The sequence below is a fragment of the Staurois parvus genome, unplaced genomic scaffold (genome assembly GCF_062004578.1).
Source record: "Staurois parvus isolate SC_StPar_1 unplaced genomic scaffold, SC_StPar_1.0 ptg000191l, whole genome shotgun sequence".
Taxonomy (NCBI): domain Eukaryota; kingdom Metazoa; phylum Chordata; class Amphibia; order Anura; family Ranidae; genus Staurois; species Staurois parvus.
Window position 1 is genome coordinate 7,013,756 of NW_028317987.1, and position 18,440 is coordinate 7,032,195.

General features: G+C 48.8%; 1 protein-coding gene and 1 pseudogene across 1 annotated transcript in view; both read right to left on the reverse strand.

Moving 5' to 3' along the window:
• LOC149461937 (uncharacterized) overlaps positions 1-18,440 on the reverse strand; it is a 359,663-nt gene that overhangs the window by 250,767 nt on the left and 90,456 nt on the right. The window lies entirely within an intron of this gene.
• LOC149461942 (uncharacterized) lies at positions 7,663-15,941 on the reverse strand (annotated as a pseudogene).

Genomic DNA, 18,440 nt, shown 5'->3' on the forward strand with positions numbered 1-18,440 from the left:
ACCCCCCCCAAAAAAAAATGGCGTGGGGGTCCCCCCAAAATCTGTACCAGACCATTATGTGAGCATGCAACCCAGCAGTTAAGGAAAGGGGAGGACGAGTTAGCACCTCCCTTCCTGAACCATACCAGGCCACATGCCCTCAACAGGGAGGGGTGCTTTGGGACGGGGGGCTCCCCTCCCCAAAGCACCTTGTCCCTATGTTGATGGGGAAATATTCCTCTTCTCCACAGCCGTGGCCCATGGTTGTGGGGGTCTGTGGGCGGGGGGTGTATCACAATCTAGAAGCCCCTTTAACAAGGGGGCCCTCAGATCCCAGCCCCCCTATGTGAATGAGTATGTGGTACATGGTTCTGCTACCCATTCACAAAAAAAAATGTAGTGTAAAAAATGACAGGAGCCAGTCTCTGACAAGTCCTTTATTAAAAATAAAAAAGTCCCCCAAAGTAGTTCCAACAATAAGCACAATTCCCGCCACCGCTACCCTAAATAAAAGGGGGAAAAAAGACACTCCGCTCTTGATGCTGCGCCAGCCTGACAATATCTAAGGAGTGGGGCTACCCAGTGACATCAACTGGGTGCCCCGCCTCCTGTGACATCATCATGCGCTGTGATTGGCTAAAGCATTGCACCTGACCTACACACAAAGGGGGTTCTCCCGTTGGGCACCAATGTAAGGGAACACTACACTAACCACTTATATAAGGGGTCCTTCTCCCATTGGTCACCAATGTAAGGGACCACTACACTGACCTCTGATATAAGGGGGTCCTTCTCCCATTGGTCAGCAATATAAGGGACCACTACACTGACCTCTGATATAAGGGGTCCTTCTCCCATTGGTCACCAATGTAAGGGACCACTACACTGACCTCTGATATAAGGGGGTCCTTCTCCCATTGGTCAGCAATATAAGGGACCACTACACTGACCTCTGATATAAGGGGGTCCTTCTCCCATTGGTCACCAATGTAAGGGGCCACTACACTGACCACTGATATAAGGGGTCTGTCACGGACTGCCAGTGCCTCTCCCATCCCCCGCCATATTCCTCCACCCCTCCCTTCCCCCTTATACATTAGAAGGTCTGTGGGGCTTCCATGGACAGGGCTGGGCCAGCCGTTGCCGAGGCAACCTAGCCGCGTCCCACATGATCTTCAAGAGACCCACACAGGAAGCAGCCTTCCCTTTTGTTCCTGGCCATGTGAGTAGAATCATCCTGCTCCCAGAAAGATGCTGGGAGGCTCGGGTGAGGGGGACCGAGTCTCCCCAGCCATCCCCCCTGCGCGCCCTGCAGACCCCCAAAAGGTCAGGACTGTAGCCCTCTGCAATACCTCGGGGTTGGGAGTCTCCACAGCTCTGCATGAGCCTTCTCCTCAAAGGTCAGACCCCACAGCTGAGACCCTGCCAGTCTGTAAGCCTGTCTACTGAGCACCCTTGCACCCTGTCTGCTGCTGAGTGCCCTGGGAGTTGTTGCTGAGGGGGTCCCTTACATTGGTCACCAATGTAAGGGACCACTACACTGACCACTGATATAAGGGGGTCCTCCCACTGGTCCCCAATGTAAGGGACCACTACCTTGACCACTGATATAAGGGGGTCCTTCTCCCATTGATCACCAATGTAAGGGACCACTACACTGACCACTGATATAAGGAGATGCTTCTCCCATTGGTCACCATTGTAAGGGACCACTACACTGACCACTGATATAAGGGGGTCCTCCCACTGGTCCCCAATGTAAGGGACCATTACAATGACCACTGATATAAGGGGGTCCTCCCACTGGTCACCAATGTAAGGGACCACTACACTGACCACTGATATAAGGAGATCCTTCTCCCATCAGTCACCAATGTAAGGGACCACTACACTGATCACTGATATAAGGGGGTCCTCCCACTGGTCACCAATGTAAGGGACCACTACACTGACCACTGATATAAGGGGGTCCTTCTCCCATTGGTCACCAATGTAAGGGACCACTACACTGACCACTGATATAAGGGGGTCCTCCCACTGGTCACCAATGTAAGGGACCACTACACTGACCACTGATATAAGGGGGTCCTTCTCCCATTGGTCACCAATGTAAAGGACCACTACACTGACCACTGATAAAAGGGGTCCTTCTCCCATTGGTCACCAATGTAAGGGACTACTACACTGACCACTGATATAAGGGGGTCCTCCCACTGGTCCCCAATGTAAGGGACCACTACACTAACAGAGCTGAGCTCCAGGTTTGGACTGAACCCAGGGTCACACAGAATGGAGCATGTTTGTGGAATGGGTGAATGTCAGAACAGAATGTGTGTTCAGCTGAGTTGAACCTCAGACTGCAGTAGTTCTAATACTGTGAAATACAGCAGCTTCCCACTCAGGCTGGATGTTAGGGGGTCAGCAACCTCCAGGGTCCCTGGATGACGTATCCCCGCTCAGCCCATTCAGCAGTCAGCTGGGGATTTCCTGGCTGACAGGTGAATATAAATACAGTGTTAAAGGAACATTTCTTCCCCCCCCCCCCGGCATAAATCATCCTAGACCTCTCAGGTGGGGTATTGATTTTAGGGAAAAAATAAAAAGTGGGAGGTGCCCCGAAATCAGTAGCAGACTCTTATCTGAGCATGCAGCCTGGCTACCCAGGGAAGGGGGTGGGGAGTGAGCATGTCCCCTCCTGAACCATACCAGGCCACGTGTCCTCCACATAGGGAGAGTATCTGTCCAAGTCCATTCACTCCTGGGTGAAAGTAGGACAAGTCCAATGTATGAGCTCGTATCAGGGAACACGAGGAATCTGTACAACATAAGTCATCGGGAAATGTCTATCTGTCTGCAGAACATCGGGGAGATATTGGAACTCTAATTCATGGTCACCTGGAAATCATCAAAGGAGAAAGTCCATCCAAACCGTGAGATTGGTCAGAGACTCATTGGTGTCATTCAGGGCATTGCAGACTAGGTCTTGGTTAGAGAGTGAAGGGTGATGCTGCTCATACTATATGGAACCCTCATCTCCATCATGGACATTTTCTTCAGATTCCTTCTCTAGCTTGTTTTACTTGACTACTACACTCCATACACAGGGCTGTATATGACATACTCCTGACCACTGCACTCCATACACAGGGCTGTATATGACATACTCCTGACCACTGCACTCCATACACAGGGCTGTATATGACATACTCCTGACCACTGCACTCTATACACAGGGCTGTATATGACATACTCCTGACCACTGCACTCTATACACAGGGCTGTATATGACATGTTCCTGACCACTGCACTCTATACACAGGGCTGTATATGACATACTCCTGACCACTGCACTCCATACACAGGGCTGTATATGACATGTACCTGACCACTGCACTCCATACACAGGGCTGTATATGACATACTCCTGACCACTGCACTCTATACACAGGGCTGTATATGACATGTACCTGACCACTGCACTCTATACACAGGGCTGTATATGACATGTTCCTGACCACTGCACTCTATACACAGGGCTGTATATGACATACTCCTGACCACTGCACTCTATACACAGGGCTGTATATGACATACTCCTGACCACTGCACTCTCTAGACAAAGGGTGTATATGACATACTCCTGACCACTGCACTCTATACACAGGGCTGTATAGGACATACTCCTGACCACTGCACTCTATAAACAGGGCTGTATATGATATACTCCTGACCACTGCACTCTATACACAGGGCTGTATATGACATACTCCTGACCACTGCACTCTGTACACAGGGCTGTATATGACATGTCCCTGACCACTGCACTCTGTACACAGGGCTGTAAATGATATACTCCTGACCACTGCACTCTATACACAGGGCTGTATATGACATGTTTCTGACCACTGCACTCTATACACAGGGCTGTAAATGATATACTCCTGACCACTGCACTCTATACACAGGGCTGTATATGACATGTTCCTGACCACTGCACTCTGTACACAGGGCTGTATATGACATGTTTCTGACCACTGCACTCTATACACAGGGCTGTATATGACATGTTCCTGACTACTGCACTCTGTACACAGGGCTGTATATGACATGTTTCTGACCACTGCACTCTGTACACAGGGCTGTATATGACATGTTCCTGACCACTGCACTCTATACACAGGGCTGTATATGATATACTCCTGACCACTGCACTCTATACACAGGGCTGTATATGACATACTCCTGACCACTGCACTCTATACACAGGGCTGTATATGATATACTCCTGACCACTGCACTCTATACACAGGGCTGTATATGACATGTTCCTGACCACTGCACTCTGTACACAGGGCTGTATATGACATACTCCTGACCACTGCACTCTACTCTGACTATTCTCAGCCTGATCTCCTGGTGCTGACCTCGGCTTGCTACTAGACCTTGTTTTGCCTGCCTTCCTGGTACTGACCGTGGCAGTCACCTGCTTACAAGCTACGGCCTCCAACCGAGGAGACAGTGAGACTCTCCCTTGTGGAAGTCATTGAATTATATTTTGTGGATACAAGGAAGTGAATTATGTTACTGCTTACACAATGAGTAGGCAAATGTTTAAGCTCCTCCCACTGCAATTTTACCACACCCACAATTCACTGCTGTGCCCCTCCTATTTATTCTCCTCTGGGTACCAAAGGATTAAATTCCCTCAGGAACAGACATAACTTTGGCCCTGTACTGTACTTCCTGGAGACCATTGGAGGATCTGATTGGACAGTAGAGATGTGAGTGAGGACAGAAATCTGCTTCCTGATTGGACACGATATGGATCCTTCCTGGTTCTGAAAATCTCTGATCTCACCAGTCCGGTACCAGAGGATCGGCAAACACGAGGATTAGATATTTCACAGACATGGCCAATGGTGGGAATTTCCAAACACCAAATTATGATGTTCAGGGAAACCTTCCCCAACCTTCCTCCAATGGTGGAATCATTTGCCCCAGAGACCAGCAGGACCTTCTGGAACATTCTGGTGAAGAATAAGTGTGCTGTCAGACACCGTCACAGGAGGAGCTTTCCAAATTACCACTGGATGGCCCCCACAGACCCCCCACCATGTTTGTCAGGCTCTGCTATCACACCTTTGTGCCCAGCACTCACATAGTGGGTGCCACTGGGTAGAGGGGGAAGATCATAGAACAACCAATCGCTGATCACCCCTAGAAGTGATGTGTATTCGGCCACTTCCGGGGTCAGTGCCATCATTCCTGACCACTGTGACCGGAGAAGCTGTGAATGGAGCTCAATCTGCTCTCCATTATCTTCAGTGGAGGGCAGGAGACACTAGAGGGGTCTGATAGACACCATGGAGGGCAGGAGACATACGAGGGGTCTGATAGACACCATGGAGGGTGGGAGACACTAGAGGGGTCTGATAGACACCATGGAGGGCGGGAGACACACGAGGGGTCTGATAGACACCATGGAGGGTGGGAGACACTAGAGGGGTGTGATAGACATCATGGAGGGTGGGAGACACACGAGGGGTCTGATAAGACACCATGGAGGGCGGGAGACACACGAGGGGTCTGATAGACACCATGGAGGGCGGGAGACACACGAGGGGTCTGATAGACACCATGGAGGGCGGGAGACACACGAGGGGTCTGATAGACATCATGGAGGGCGGGAGACACACGAGGGGTCTGATAGACATCATGGAGGGCGGGAGACACACGAGGGGTCTGATAGACACCATGGAGGGCGGGAGACACACGAGGGGTCTGATAGACATCATGGAGAGCGGGAGACACACGAGGGGTCTGATAGACACCATGGAGGGCGGGAGACACACGAGGGGTCTCATAGACATCATGGAGGGCGGGAGACACACGAGGGGTCTCATAGACATCATGGAGGGCGGGAGACACGAGGGGTCTGATAGACACCATGGAGGGCGGGAGACACGAGGGGTCTGATAGACACCATGGAGGGCGGGAGACACACGAGGGGTCTGATAGACACCATGGAGGACGGGAGACACACGAGGGGTCTGATAGACACCATGGAGGACGGGAGACACACGAGGGGTCTGATAGACACCATGGAGGGCGGGAGACACACGAGGGGTCTGATAGACACCATGGAGGGCGGGAGACACACGAAGGGTCTGATAGACACCATGGAGGGCGGGAGACACACGAAGGGTCTGATAGACACCATGGAGGGCGGGAGACACACGAGGGGTCTGATAGACACCATGGAGGGCGGGAGACACACGAGGGGTCTGATAGACACCATGGAGGGCGGGAGACACACGAGGGGTCTGATAGACACCATGGAGGGCGGGAGAAACACGAGGGGTCTGATTGACACCATGGAGGGCGGGAGACACACGAGGGGTCTGATAGACACCATGGAGGGCGGGAGACACAAGAGAGGTCTGATTGACACCATGGAGGGCGGGAGACACACGAGGGGTCTGATAGACACCATGGAGGACGGGAGACACACGAGGGGTCTGATAGACACCATGGAGGGCGGGAGACACACGAGGGGTCTGATAGACACCATGGAGGGCGGGAGACACACGAGGGGTCTGATAGACACCATGGAGGGCGGGAGACACACAAAGGGTCTGATAGACACCATGGAGGGCGGGAGACACACGAGGGGTCTGATAGACACCATGGAGGGCGGGAGAAACACGAGGGGTCTGATTGACACCATGGAGGGCGGGAGACACATGAGGGGTCTAATAGACACCTGATGTCTCATTAAAGAGAACCACAAAATGCGATCATATGGGGGATATTGGTTCCTTATATGTTGGCATTAAAGTGAAAAAATGAAAGGTGCACCCAAACACCTAAAACCCCGCCCCCTAATCATTGAGTTCATACATACTAACCAATATTCCACCTGTGCCTACATACAAGATCATGGATTGCCCCACACATTACATCACGCCATGCATGCCGGAGTGAGAGCAATCATTCTCCATCCATGATTCAGGGTCACCTCTACACTGAGGACCTGGAAAGGCTTTTATAGCGCCCCCTAGGGGCCATTTCTGAGGACAAAGTTTGTCATGGTTTCATCATCACACCATTGTAGGGCTGGGCGTGTTGGGTATCTAGTTACTCAGCACAACCTCCTTTGTTTCCTGTTTTTGGGTAAAATATTACATTTGTTCACTAGATGACACTAATTCCTATAAAACATTGTGCCATCTAATGGCGGAATGCACATTTTCAGCTGTAAATGAATGGTTGGTTTATTATTGCTGCTTGGATGACCTTCTATCCTTCAGTGTGTTCTGTACTCACAAGTGATGAGGATGACCTCAGTGATGGAGATGAATCCATGCCTGATGAAGGGAACTAAGGGCTCCACTTACAGACCATTCATTGGACGGAAGAGACAAGTGTCCATCCAGACATTACAAATTCTGGACCTATGTGATTTAACACAGTGATTTCCTTTGTCAGCGCCATCTAGTGGTCATAATGCAGTATTTTCCTGAAATACCTCCATCAGTAAAAGTCACAGAATATGAAATGATGGTCCCTATTTGGAGCCAATGATCATATGAAATAAAATGTGGCCAAAAGACGTCACAGCCGGGTGAATGCCGGTCACATTTATTAAACTTTTATTTAATAGATCTAAAAGTGTTTGTGAAATCTCCCACCACAAAATGTACTCAGCCAATCACAGGGCAGGACTCCATTTTTATTCTTCTCCTGCCATCAATGGCCGACCTGGTCCCACACTTCATCCATGTCTCTGGGGACCTCTGATCTCATGAACTGTTTCTTCCATGATGAAGATCAGCCATGGAGTATATCTGAGGTGTATATCAGGGTGTGCTTCTTCCCCACATGAGAGCTGGGATGTCCAGCAACATTCATCTAGAAGACATTTCCCACACTCAAGGCACTAATACACCTCCAGGGTTGTGTGGGGCCCCTGATATACAGGAAGACAGGACTTCAGTGAGAAACATTTCCCTCACTCAGGACAGGCATATGGCTTCTCCTCCATATGAGATCTCTGATGTCTGTAAAGATGGGCCTTCTGTGAAAAACATTTCCCACACTCAGAACAAGAATATGGCTTCTCCCCCGAATGAGATCTCTGATGTGTGTCACGTTTTGATTTTTCTACAAAACATTTCCCACACTCAGGACAGGAATAAGACTTCTCCCCCGTGTGAGATCTCTGATGTTTGGAAAGATAGGACTTCAGTGAAAAACATTTCCCGCACTCAGGACAGGAATAAGGCTTCTCCCCCGTGTGAGTTCTCTGATGTGTGTCAAGTTTTGATTTTCGTACAAAACATTTCCCACACTCAAGACAGGAATAAGGCTTCTCCCCCGTGTGAGTTCTCTGATGTGTGTCAAGTTTTGATTTTCGTACAAAACATTTCCCACACTCAGGACAGGAATAAGGCTTCTCCCCTGTGTGAGATCTCTGATGTCTATGAAGACTGGACTTATCTGAAAAACATTTCCCGCACTCAGAACAAGAATACGGCTTCTCCCCCGTGTGACATCTCTGATGACTGAAAAGATGGGACATCTGTGAAAAACATTTCCCGCACTCAGGACAGGAATACGGCTTCTCCCCCGTGTGAGATCTCTGATGTCCGTACAGACTGGACATATGTGAAAAACATTTCCCGCACTCAGGACAGGAATATGGCTTCTCTCCCGTGTGAGATCTTTAATGCACAATAAGATCTGATTTACGCAGGAAATCCTTCCCACACTCCGTACAAAAATATGGCTTCTCCCCCGTGTGAGATCTTATATGCTCATTAAGACCTGATTTACGCAGGAAATCCTTCCCGCACTCAGGACATGAATATGGCTTCTCCCCCGTGTGAGATCTCTGATGTTTGGAAAGATAGGACTTCAGTGAAAAACATTTCCCGCACTCAGGACAGGAATAAGGCTTCTCCCCCGTGTGAGATCTCTGATGTGTGTCAAGGTTTGATTTTTCTACAAAACATTTCCCACACTCAGGACAGGAAGAGGGCTTCTGCCCCGTGTGAGATCTTTGATGTATGTAAAGACTGGACTTGACTGAAAAACATTTCACGCACTCAGGACAGGAAAACGTCTTTTTCCCCATATGCAATCTCTGATGGGCAGAAAGATTGGACTTGTCTGAAAAGCATTTCCCACACTCAGGACAGGAATACGGCTTCTCCCCTGTGTGAGATCTTTCATGCACATTAATATGTGATTTACACCAGAACCCCTTCCCGCACTCAGTACAGGAGAAGCTCTTCCCTGTTGGAAGGCCGGCCCGGTCCCGCACAGTCTGAGGTTCCTCAGGATACGAGGAATCCGATGGTCCATCTACACTGGGTGGTGCCGGATGGACATTGGAGGGAGCCGGGTTTTCTCCTGGACTATACTGTGTGATGTCCTCATCTTCTACTTTCCAGTCTGGAGACAAAGTGAGACAATCCTCGGAGGTTTTCCTCATCTCCCGGCCATGGACTAAAATACAAAGAGGATTACTAGACAGGAGCTGATTGGTTCCCCCAAACCAGGACTCCGCCCACATCAGGCAGCTTGGGCTCTGAGGAGCTTAGAATTCCACCCTCAAGGGAACTAGGAAATGGCTCCTCTGATCTCCTACCAGGTCATTTCTTTATTCATGGACCTTAGTCAGAGAGTGAGGAAACAACCAGAACTGTCTTTTATAGGAGGGACAGTGATGAGGGGATTATAGGACGAGGGTCCCCACCCCCTCTATCACTCATCGCCATCTTCCCAACACAAGAAGTACTGCACATCCTTATTTAGTCCATGATTTAGTCATGAAGAACAGCGGGGCTGAGCCCCACCAGAGGTCAGAGAGTGAGGATGGAGGGAGAACAACCAAGATGAAGACTGGACTGATCCTGAAAACCACCATCATTGGGGTATTGACTCCTCCCTCATTATCACTTTCTGTTTAAGGGTCCAAAGTTGGAGGATGTTATCACATTATTATCACCATGTAAAAGTCTGTGCTCCAATCACATCATCCGATATAAAATGTCCAGCTGGGAGGAAATGGGTGTAATAAGAGAATCCATATTATGTGTATATATAGCAGTGGGGGGAGGGGGAGAGCAGAAGTCAGGAGTATGTAATGTACAACATAGAATATATAGTGCAGGGGTCAGGAGTATGTAATGTACAACACAGAGTATATAGTGCAGGGGTCAGGAGTATGTAATGTACAACATAGAGTATATAGTGCAGGGGTCAGGACTATGCAATGTACAACATAGAGTATATAGTGCAGGGGTCAGGAGTATGTAATGTACAACATAGAGTATATAGTGCAGGGGTCAGGAGTATGTAATGTACAACACAGAGTATATAGTGCAGGGGTCAGGAGTATGTAATGTACAACATAGAGTATATAGTGCAGGGGTCAGGAGTATGTAATGTACAACACAGAGTATATAGTGCAGGGGTCAGGAGTATGTAATGTACAACACAGAGTATATAGTGCAGGGGTCAGGAGTATGTAATGTACAACATAGAGTATATAGTGCAGGGGTCAGGACTATGCAATGTACAACATAGAGTATATAGTGCAGGGGTCAGGAGTATGTAATGTACAACATAGAGTATATAGTGCAGGGGTCAGGAGTATGTAATGTACAACATAGAGTATATAGTGCAGGGGTCAGGAGTATGTAATGTACAACATAGAGTATATACTGCAGGGGTCAGGAGTATGTAATGTACAACACAGAGTATATAGTGCAGGGTCAGGAGTATGTAATGTACAACACAGAGTATATAGTGCAGGGGTCAGGAGTATGTAATGTACAACAGAGTATATAGTGCAGGGGTCAGGAGTATGTAATGTACAACATAGAGTATATAGTGCAGGGGTCAGGAGAATGTAATGTACAACATAGAGTATATAGTGCAGGGGTCAGAAGTATGTAATGTACAACATAGAGTATATAGTGCAGGGGTCAGGAGTATGTAATGTACAACAGAGTATATAGTGCAGGGGTCAGGAGGATGTAATGTACAACATAGAGTATATAGTGCAGGGGTCAGGAGTATGTAATGTACAACATACAGTATATAGTGCAGGGGTCAGGAGTATATAATGTACAACAGAGTATATAGTGCAGGGGTCAGGAGTATGTAATGTACAACAGAGTATATAGTGCAGGGGTAAGGAGTATATAATGTACAACAGAATATATAGTGCAGGGGTCAGGAGTATATAATGTACAACATAGAGTATATAGTGCAGGGGTCAGGACTATGTAATGTACAACATAGAGTATATAGTGCAGGGGTCAGGACTATGTAATGTACAACAGAGTATATAGTGGAGGGGTAAGGAGTATGTAAAGTACAACAGAGTATATAGTGCAGGGGTCGGGATTATGTAATGTACAACAGAGTATATAGTGCAGGGGTCGGGATTATGTAATATACAACAGAGTATATAGTGCAGGGGTCGGGAGTATGTAATGTACAACATAGAGTATATAGTGCAGGGGTCAGGAGTATGTAATGTACAACATAGAGTATATAGTGCAGGGGTCAGGAGTATGTAATGTACAACATAGAGTATATAGTGCAGGGGTCAGGACTCATATTCTTATTCAGTAATTAAAGGTCCTTAAAGAGTGGCTTGCCTCCCATCTCCTGAGACTGCACTCAGTGACTTGGGTCTTAGACACTACAGACATATCCCTCCACAGCCAGCAGATAACAGAGAAGGTCCCCTGGAAGAGTCAGGCACAAGGCAGGAGACCCCAGTCACATGTCCTGGGTGCTACATTATGCAATGCTTATAGGAAAAATCAACATTTTGCTGCCAGCTGAACCCCAGAACCTCCATAAATCCAGTCTAGATACATAAATTGTGTCTGCAGCACAGAGAAGGAAGATTATCCGAGAGAAATCCAGGAATACAGGACGGGGAACACAGCTCAGGAAAGTGACCAGGGGATTACAGGCTGATATCACCCAGTCCCCGCCCTACTCTGGACCAATCAGTGAGCAGTATGGGTGGAGGAATGGATTTAGTGTTCATGACCCACCTGTGCTGATCTCTGTAGGAGTGTCCTCCTCTATAAATGTCCCCGTTATTCCATCCTCCTCCATAGACTGCTGATCATCCCTCACATACGCCTCTTCTTCTTCTGCTTTCACCTCAAATTCTATATCGATTGGATCTCCACTCTAAATCAAGGAAATGAGAGAGAATATCACATAAAAAATCTACACATCTTCTCTACAAGTCCATGTTCTAGATGCTCCATCCCACCAACCTTGCAATGGTGAGGGATGGTGTGACCTTCCTGTGTGGAATCCCGGGAATACAGAGGACGGGGACATCTCTCTGGTGGGTTCCTGGTATTAGGTGGCTCCATCATATCCTTGTGTCCTTCTGAAAACTCCTCCATCACTCCATACTCCTCATCCTCCTCTTTATACTCTTCTTTAACATCAATATTCTCATCCCCGAGGATTCCACTCTGAAAGATATAATAAAACATTCATTGTAACAAACATGCTGCGTATAAATCACAACTACCAATAATTGTCATCATCTACCTGATGATGGTGAGGGATGGTGTGACCTTCCTGTGTGGAATCCCGGGAATACAGAGGACGGGGACATCTCTCTGGTGGGTTCCCATGACTGGATCCATCTGTAGGAAACACACACACTGACTGAATCCATTGTTTCTATGTGTTTATCAGATGATGGGGGATCTAGGTGGATCCTCCGTACTGCTCTCTCCTTTACAATAAAGTCTCCTCTTACCCGGTGATGTGAGGGGCGGCTGATTGTCCATCATGACGTCCTTGTAGAGATCCTTGTGTCCTTCTAAATACTCCCACTCCTCCATGGAGAAATAGACAGTGACACCCTGACACCTTATAGGAACCTGACACACACAATGATACAGTCACCATCCAGACACATCCCTTGTCTGTTACTGGAGAATGTCCCAGAATTCCCGGCACCGCTCACCTCTCCTGTCAGCAGCTCCATCATCTTCTTGGTGACTTCTAGAATCTTCTGCATGTTGTGTCTCTCAGGGTTTAGGGAGTCACATGGAGGCACTGTGATGGTCATATGATCACCTGACTTCAGAAGAGGAAATCTCTGTATTGAGGAACCAATAGGAATATCATGTTAGAATCCCAGAATCCTCCTCACCTCTCCGGTCAGGTCTGTGATTTATTAATAGAGATAAGAGTGATGTCATGTGACCTCCCAGAATCCTCCTCACCTCTCCGGTCAGGTCTGTGTGTTATTAATAGAGATAAGAGTGATGTCATGTGACCTCCCAGAATCCTCCTCACCTCTCCGGTCAGGTCTGTGTTTTATTAATAGAGATAGAAGTAATGTCATGTGACCTCCCAGAATCCTCCTCACCTCTCTGGTCAGGTCTGTGTATTATTAATAGAGATGAGAGTGATGTCATGTGACCTCCCAGAATCCTCCTCACCTCTCCGGTCAGCAGGTAGATGATCTCCAGGGTGAGGTTTAGTATCTTCTCAGTCATGTGACTCCGGTCCTCCTCCATCCTCATTGGTGCCATCATGTGATCTATACAGGTCTCCTTGTAGACGGATAACTTTGGGAAATGAAAGTAAGAATGATTTGGATGGTATTGGTCACACAATAATAGGATGTGGATGTGAGGGGGGAATAGGAGGGTTGCTGGACATTGAAGAACTACTCCCCCCATGGGAAGACATTTTGTTTGGACTGTTTAGTGTTTGTTACATCTTGAAGGACCTGGAACCCTCTTGGTTCGTCGGATCAGAAATCCCCTTTTCTCTGTTGGGTTTGTTTTGTTTCTGGTTTGCAGCTGAATCAGGACTCCTCTAAGAACAAGTGCTCACTGAGTGAAGGAATGTCCTTCTCTATGTTACTTGATATTCCAGAACATATCACATGACCAGTGAGACAATAAGATGATTAAGATTGCCAGTTCTGTAAGGTCGGAAAAATAAGTACAGGTGGGGGAGGGCCACCACAGACCCAGAGACCTCCCCTCCCTCCGAGTCCCCTGAGCCCTCCAGCCCCCTATTCCCCCAAAGCCCTGCAGCCTGATTACCCCTTAAAAGGTCCCAGTTTCCCCCTTCAGAGGCCCTAAAGTCTTTCAGCTTTACTAAACCCTCACAGCCCCTCACCTCCTCTACTTCCCTCAGACCCCTCAGTATTTCCCTCCCTCTGACACCAATGATGGAACATATTCTTCATGGCCGGCTGGGGAATGTTTCCTTCCTCCTGAGCAGCAATGTAAGGGGCTCCATGCTCCATACTCCTGACCCCGGCACTCCATCATTGTGTTGGCTGCATAGTGTAATGATTGCCCATTGGCTGCCTGTGTAGTGTCATCATTGCCCTTTGTAGGCCATGTATGGTCAGGATGGTCCTTGTCTTGTCTATTTATTGTCAGTGCTGTTTGTTTAGAGGACCATATTACTAGAATTTATCTCCACAATGAGGAGAATGTTCCGGCCCCGGAAGTGGGGGAATGTTCTGCCCCTGAAGGGGTTCATCTGGGTTCCCACACTATATATGTGTGTATCATCATCTGCTGGAGATAAAAGACGTCACAGTGACTATGGAGGAAGAGGACAGACGTGACTATGGAGGAAGAGGAGAGACGTGACTATGGAGGAAGAGGACGGACGTGACTATGGAGGAAGAGGGCGGACGTGACTATGGAGGAAGAGGACGGACGTGACTATGGAGGAAGAGGACGGACGTGACTATGGAGGAAGAGGACGGACGTGACTATGGAGGAAGAGGACGGACGTGACTATGGAGGAAGAGGACGGACGTGACTATGCAGGAAGAGGACGGACGTGACTATGCAGGAAGAGGACGGACGTGACTATGCAGGAAGAGGACGGACGTGACTATGCAGGAAGAGGACGTACGTGACTATGGAGGAAGAGGAAGGACGTGACTATACAGGAAGAGGAAGGACGTGACTATGCAGGAAGAGTACGGACGTGACTATGGAGGCAGAGGACGGACATGATGGGGGGTTAATGGGTGTAAATAGGAAATAACATCTTATTACCTCCTCTCTTGCCACTTCCAGCAATGTCTCCTCTTCTTTGTGCCACATGGAATTTCCTGTTTGTACCTGACATCACTTCCTGTCTTCCATAGGGACTTCCTGTTTAGTATAAGTGAGATCACCACCATGTGGAGCTCAGAGGAACTGCAGCCATGAGAAATGTCTCAAGGTGTGATCACGGCCTTGTGTTGTGTTCAGCATTTTGAATGTTTTCTTGTCATATTTGCCCTTTAACCCCTTCAATTCCGGGCACTTTTACCCCCTTCCTGCCCAGGACAATTTTCAGGTTCCCTATTCTTCATTCAGGAGGTCCAGTCCCCACCATCTGGGAATACAAGTCATTCACACTCTACTGGTAGACAACAAGGTCCCCCAATCAGTCCGTCACCTTCCAGTCTCTGCAGCAGAATACCAGGATGGAGTCTAGATGACGCCTCCCACTGACTCCGCCCCTCTCCATGACTTGGATTCCTTAGTGGAGATGACACCTTGGAAGAGGACTGAACCCCAAATGTCTATCAGACAAACTATGAAGGTCCAAACTCCCTCAGATTCAGAAATGAGATGACATTTCACAGAGGAGAGATTCATTTATACTTTACCAGGTGAGGAGAGCTGTGGTGGATGATAGGACCGCCCCCGAGGATTCCCAATGGCTGCTCCCCATAGAATCTGTTCTGGTATGGAGAGTCTGGATTGGTGGAGAGTGGAGATGAGGATCAGATGAGTGTCTGTGAAGATCCGTGTGCTCCGTCCAGTGTCAGTCCTTGTCTGAGAGCCCCTCCCCTTTTATATCCAAAACCCCCTTATCTAAGGAAAAGAGGTGTGGCTTAGAGTATTTACCTGCATTTGATTGGCCGACATTTCTGTTGATGTTCCCTCTCCGGAGGTTTCCATTTCCAGAGATGTTTCCTCTTAATGATTGGTGGGACACAGACAATCCAATCTTCATACATACATGGAGGCCCTCTGCCATTCACAGAGGAGATGTTTCTGATCCCCTCCCCCGACACATGACCTCCCTGCCTGCAGATTCAGAGTGAAGGAGAAATCTTCCACACTTATCAGCTGCTCATTGGGGGACCTTTCCCATCCCCCCACCACCACACACAGCCAAAATGCCAATATGAACAGGGTGATTAGGGTGTAATCAGACACATTCATAACACCCTGAACACACTCCTGCAGCCTATTAGCTCCCATTTCCCTCTCTATGTGTCAGCAGATCTCCTGCAGCCTATTAGCACCCATTTCCCTCTCTATGTCTCAGCGGATCTCCTGCAGCCTATTAGCACCCATTTCCCTCTCTATGTCTCAGCGGATCTCCCGCAACCCATTAGCTCCCATTTCCCTCTCTATGTCTCAGCGGATCTCCCGCAGCCCATTAGCTCCCATTTCCCTCTCTATGGCTCAGCGGATCTCCCGCAGCCCATTAGCTCCCATTTCCCTCTCTATGGCTCAGCGGATCTCCCGCAGCCCATTAGCGCCCATTTCCCTTTCTATGTCTCAGCGGATCTCCCGCAGCCCATTAGCTCCCATTTCCCTCTCTATGTCTCAGCGGATCTCCCGCAGCCCATTAGCTCCCATTTCCCTCTCTATGTCTCAGCGGATCTCCCGCAGCCCATTAGCTCCCATTTCCCTCTCTATGGCTCAGCGGATCTCCCGCAGCCCATTAGCGCCCATTTCCCTTTCTATGTCTCAGCGGATCTCCCGCAGCCCATTAGCTCCCATTTCCCTCTCTATGTCTCAGCGGATCTCCCGCAGCCCATTAGCGCCCATTTCCCTCTCTATGTCTCAGCGGATCTCCCGCAGCCTATTAGCTCCCATTTCCCTCTCTATGTCTCAGTGGATCTCCCGCAGCCTATTAGCACCCATTTCCCTCTCTACGTCTCAGCGGATCCCCTGCAGCCTATTAAAGCCCATTTCCCTTTCTATGTCTCAGCGGATCTCCCGCAGCCTATTAGCACCCATTTCCCTTTCTATGTCTCAGCGGATCTCCCGCAGCCTATTAGCACCCATTTCCCTTTCTATGTGTCTGTACTCTGTGGGAGTTGGACTTGGGAGAACAAGACTCTGTGGGGGCGGGACTTGGTGAGCAGTACTCTGTGGGGGCGGGACTTGGTGAGCAGTACTCTGTGGGGCGGGACTTGGTGAGCAGTACTCTGTGGGGGCAGGACTTGGTGAGCAGTACTCTGTGGGGGCGGGACTTGGTGAGCAGTACTCTGTGGGGGAAGGACTTAGTGAGTAGTACTCTGTGGGGGTGGGACTTGGTGAGCAGTACTCTGTGGAGGCGGGACTTGGTGAGCAGTACTCTATGGGGGCGGGACTTGGTGAGCAGTACTCTGTGGGGGCGGGACTTGGTGAGCAGTACTCTGTGGGGGCAGGACTTGGTGAGCAGTACTCTGTGGGGGCGGGACTTGGTGAGCAGTACTCTGTGGGGGCGGGACTTGGTGAGCAGTACTCTGGGGCGGGATTATGATTAGATTTACTATTCCATTCATTTTCTGCTCATATAAAGATGGAATTCAGATATAAAGACGGGAAGTATGGAGCAGAGAAATGAAGAGACCTCCCAGCAATGTTATTACCAGGCTGCAGCTAGGGGGAGCTCTAATGTCACCCCAGCAGAGTGATCCCATCTAGCCCACATTAACCCTCTCACTGCCAGAGCTGGTTTTGCAGTGTGTAGGAGTCTGGGATGCGTTTTGTTGAGGTGGGGGAGGGGTTATGAATTGTTTCCATTCTCACTGTAGAATGTGCTGCAACAAAAGTGACATGAAGGCTCCTCCCACACTGATCGCGGGACATGTATGACTTTTTGCTGCATTTCTGCCATGTTTTTACCGTGTTTGCATTGCACTTCTTAAAGATCATGTGACTCAAAATCTGCACCAAACCTTCACCGTGGGGAATTGTTGATGCGTTTTGCCATGTTTTCCTTTGATTTCAATGGGGAGGGGCGTTCTTGGAGCGTTTTCTTACCACCCCAAACCTGCAGCAAAAATGCATTAAGCAGGACTTTGAAAAATGCAGCGGCCCCGCATCGGCTGAGTGTGAGGAGTTCCAGGAATACACGGTCACATGATGTTCTTCTACTAACACAAACCTGGGAGAACACCGGATGGGGTGACAGCAGAGTGACCGATAATGACACACATTGAGCTGCCGATAAAACTTCATTTCCAGAGTCCCCCCACAATACAGGAGGGGGCGCTATGTACTGTGGGGTCTGGGGGAAGGAATCCGGGAGGGAAATGTCATCTGCAGAACATTTCATACTCTGCTCTAGATTTATAAATGTCAGCGACGTGCGATGATTGACACCCCCTTACCCAGATAATGGGGACTTGTAATCTGACAGAT